This window comes from Rhinopithecus bieti, unplaced genomic scaffold (genome assembly GCF_001698545.2).
Source record: "Rhinopithecus bieti isolate Rb0 unplaced genomic scaffold, ASM169854v2 scaffold_21703, whole genome shotgun sequence".
Lineage (NCBI taxonomy): Eukaryota > Metazoa > Chordata > Mammalia > Primates > Cercopithecidae > Rhinopithecus > Rhinopithecus bieti.
In genome coordinates, this window is record NW_016812332.1 from 4,669,103 (window position 1) to 4,673,847 (window position 4,745).

A 4,745-nucleotide genomic window follows, 5' to 3' on the forward strand; every position below is an offset into this window, starting at 1 on the left:
CCTGTTGGCTGTATGAATGTCTTCTTTTGAGAAATGTCTGTTCATATCCTTTGCCCACTTTTTGATGGGGTTGTTTGTTTTTTTCTTGTAAATTTGTTTGAGTTCTTTGTAGATTCTGGATATTAGCCCTTTGTCGGATGAGTAGATTGCAAAAATTTTCTCCCATTCTGTAGGTTGCCTGTTCACTCTGATGGTAGTTTCTTTTGCTGTGCAGAAGCTCTTTAGTTTAATTAGATCCGATTTGTCAATTTTGGCTTCTGTTGCCGTTGCTTTTGGTGTTTTAGACATGAAGTCTTTGCCCATGCCTATGTCCTGAATGGTATTACCTAGGTTTTCTTCTAGGGTTTTTATGGTATTAGGTCTAACATTTAATTTGCTTTTGTTTTCATAGAAATTCTATGCCTTTTTAATTAGTAGCTAATATTTCCTTAGGGCACTGATGATAATCCTATTATAATCCAAGTATATATTTTTTTCCAATATTTATACCACAGTTTCTCTTCCTCCAGCTCCTCCTCTACCCTTCTTTCTCTTCATTTTCCTTCCTTCCTTCTTGTTTTGGTTTGTTTCAAAGCATTAGTTTGAATTCCGGGAAAAATAGAGATGGTGCTGCCAGGCCACGTCATTCCTAAATTTAACTTTGATAGGGGTGCTTTATTAAATATAAAATGAGAATTTTGTTAGAAATAGAAATTCTTAATCGTGTTAATTTATCTTTAAGTTTAGAAAAAAAATTTCAACCTTCTTCTGGATTGTTAAACTTTTTTGATTAATACAAAAGAAACAGATTTTCCTCTTAATTATCAACTTTCTCCTTCATTGATCATTTTGAAGTATATTTTCATTTTTTTATTGAGCATTTTACTTAGGATTTTTGAACTGATATCTATAAGTGAATTCATTACGTTTTTTGTCCTGGTTACTTTAGATGGTTGTGTTTTCTTTCTACCTTTTTAAGCATTATGTGTAGTGAATTTATTTTAATACTTTCAGCTAATAATAAAATACCATAGAACTGCTTCAAGTTTGACTTTGTAACTGAGTTTTCATACATAGTATATTCATTTTAATTATTTTCAAAGTTAGTGTTTTCCAATATGTTAAAGCAATGTCTTTTAACAAATATGAAAATATTATGCCTATAAATTTTAATTGAATTCCAAAATAAATTAAATATGCCCTCCCTCTTCTGTGAATTACAATTGTAGTTTGTAATTTAAATACTAAAGTATAGGCTGAGGTGGGTGAGCCACCTAAGGTTAGGAGTTTGAGACCAGCCTGCCAACATGGTGAAACCCCATCTCTACTAAAAACAATACAAAAATTAGCTGGACATGGTTGCACCTCCTAGCTACTTGGGAGACTGAGGCAGGAGAATCTCTTGAATCTGGGAGGTGGAGGGTTCAGTGAGCAGAGATTGAGCCACTGCACTCTAGCTTGGGTAACAGAGCAAGACTCTTCTCAAAAAAAAATAAAAATAAAAAATAAATAAATAAAACAAAACAAAACAAACCGTATATTAACAGAATTTAAAACAATTTTAAAGTATTTTTATGTTGCTTCTGTAATAACACATGAACAAATATTACAAGAAAAAATATAAATGAAAGAAGAGTAAGGAGAATGAACTTGCTTTACTGATACTAAAGCATATTTGTAAAGTTATAATAATTAAAACATTATAGTATAAGAACAGTTAAGTCTGCTACAAAACTAAAGACCTCGCAACAGATGTTTGTATTTTTAATCACATATGATTTGTCAGAGGAGAAATTGATACTGACCATGAGGTGAAAAGTTATGCCTGAAACATTAGGAAGATTCCAAGAAGAACCTCTGAAAAAACAAACATACAAAAATTATCATGTTTGTTGGCAAGTGAAGGAATGAAAGCACTTAATGAGACAGTAGAGAGTGAATGAACTACAAGGAGAAGAATTCAAAAACTAAATACAGATGACCCTTGAACAATGCAAGGGTTACAGCACCAACCCCCAACTTCTCACGCAATTAAAAATCTGTGTATAGGCCGGGCACGGTGGCTCATGCCTGTAATCCCAGCACTTTGGGAGGCTGAGGAGGGCAGATCATGAGGTCAGGAGACTGAGGAGATTGATTCATCCTGGCTAACACGGTGAAACCTCGTCTCCAGTAAAAATACAAAAAAAATTAGCCAGGCGTGATGGCGGGCGCCTGTAGTCCCAGCTAGTTGGGAGGCTGAGGCAGGAGAATGAGTGAACCCGGGAGGCGGAGCTTGCAGTGAGCCGAGATGGGGCCACTGCACTCCAGCCTGGGCAACACTGCGAGACTCCCTCTTAAAAGAAAAAAAAAAAAAAAAATCTGTGTATAACTTTTGACTCTCCAAAAATGTAACTACTATTAGCTTACTCTTGACCAGCAACTATACTAATTACATTAATGGTCAACACATACTTTGCATATGTATTATATACTGTATTTCTACAATAAAGTGAGCTAAAGAAAAGAAAATGTGGCCAGGCGTGGTGGCCTTCCAGCACTTTGGGAGGCTGAGGTGGAAGAGTTGCTTGAGGCCAGGAGTTTGAGAGAAATTAAAATGTTATTAAGAAAATCATAAGGAAGAGAAAATGTATTTACTATTCAGTAAGTGGAAGAAGTGGAAGTGGACCATTATAAAGGTCTTCATCCTCATAGTCCTTATATTGAATAGGCTGAGGAGGAGGAAGACAATGGGGTTGGTCTTGTTGTCTCAGGGGTGGCAGAGGTGGAATAAAATCCGTTTTTAAGTGTTCCCACAGAGTTCAACCTGTGTTGTTCAAGGGTCAACTGTACATAAAACAGAAGTACACAACATAATCCTATACTTTTTCTAGTAGATAATGAAAAAAGAAAATTTGCCAAATAAGAGTTACTGATAAAACATTTAGAGTGGTAAAACTTCTTTTAAATGTTTATTTTAAAAATATTTGTAGTTCAAAAGCAAGTAGAAATCATGAAAGATTATCTTTTAAATAATTTGATAATGTATTAACAATTGTATCTCCTTTTATTATTTAACTTTGTTCTAAGTAGCACACTCTAAAATAGCTGCAGGATTCTGTCTTCTCAAGAAAATTTTTATAGCCTTTGGTAAGATTTTTAAAGTAGAAACAGAGCTGACCTTGGAGTGTAGTAATTTATTACTAAGGGCTCTCTGTAAAATAAACTTTAAAAGTCACAAATGAAGACTTATCTTTCACACGCTTGTCAGGAGATAAGATTTCTACCTAAGGACTTCATAGGAGAAGCATTGACCTTGTTCTGGTAGCTTTTATATTATGTTTCATTTATAGAAGGAATAAATGAAATATGATATTTGTCATATCAGAGTTTATTTTGCAACCACAAACACTGCAGGTGAAGCATAACTTTTTAAAGTTTTTTATAAGATTAAAAGATGATCATAAGGTTTGCACCTCTTCCCTTTCATTCCAGAGGTTATTCTGGTCTGAAAAATTATACTAATGGGAACTCTAAACCCACTGAATCCCTTGTTCTCAATGTCCTTCTTTAGACATTGACAGAGATAAGAATTCCTCCAATTAGTCCTTTGACTTATTTCCTGAGTCACCGTTCAAAGACTTCCCTGCCGCCAGGATAGAGGAGTGAACAAGGACCCAGACAGATGAGAAGGAAATTGATTTTTATAATAGTGTGTTACGTAGCTTTGTGTACAAGTTTACTTCTTTATCTGAAAGGGGAAGATGAGGTTGTCTCTGCCCAATACCCTAATAGGCTGGGTCTTGATTTTGTTCATTTAACATTTATGCACATAACACTCCTGTGATATTATCTAATTATTTCAATGTGTTAAGAAGTAGGGTCCATGACATGTATTTGCTTTGTATTTCTCACAGTTCTATCATAAGACTAAGAACTATAGTATAGTACTGTGATGGTTAATTTTATATGCCAAGTTTTGACAAGGTCACAGGATATTAATAAATCTCACATACATATATGTGAGATAATATATAAATACTATTCATTCTATTTATTTATGTATCTATTGGAGATGTGTGTGTGTGTGTGTGTTTGTGTGTGTGTGTGTGTGTGTGTGTGTGTGTATGCTGTTCCTCTAGAGAAAACTGACAAATATTGTACTTAATACTTTTATGGAGTATCAAATACTTTTGTGGAGTATCAAAAATTTGAAATAGAATGAGAATCATTCTACTTGCCATCTTGAAACATTTTTAAAAGTTGAAATTGGTAAGCAAATATAAGATTTATTGCTATTTTCACTTTCACAATAATAGAAGTTCATATTCTATACTGTAGCTTTCTCTCCTTTCTTTGGTTTATCTCATTTAGTCCAAAAGTATTAGAGTCCAACCTCTATTATAGTAAACTATTTGGAATGGTCTAAATTATTTTGTTGCCTTAAATTTTTTGTTGGTTTTCAGTAACACTTCAAAGTCAGTTGAAGTCTAGAAATAATTGTTACATATATGATTTTAATACTCAATAGAAATAATTTTAGATTTTGTTTCAGCATAATAATCAGTCATTAAAGTTAACATTCAGTTTATTTCTAAAATTAGGTACAATAGATTTTTTCCCAAGTGAAAGTATATTTTCTTTTTTTTTTTATTATACTTTAAGTTCTAGGGTACATGTGCATAACGTGCAGGTTTGTTACATATGTATACTTATGCCATGTTGGTGTGCTGCACCCATCAACTCGTCAGCACCCATCAATTCATCATTTATATCATGTGCAATCC

At 33.5% G+C, this 4,745-nt stretch overlaps 1 long non-coding RNA gene across 1 annotated transcript in view; it reads right to left on the reverse strand.

Annotated features, from left to right (window-relative positions):
- The window catches only part of LOC108544650 (uncharacterized), a 134,131-nt gene that overhangs the window by 70,544 nt on the left and 58,842 nt on the right, over positions 1-4,745 (reverse strand). The window contains exon 4 of the long non-coding RNA XR_001889910.1: positions 1,785-1,836. This is a non-coding gene — a long non-coding RNA (uncharacterized LOC108544650). The remainder of the gene's footprint in view (positions 1-1,784; positions 1,837-4,745) is intronic.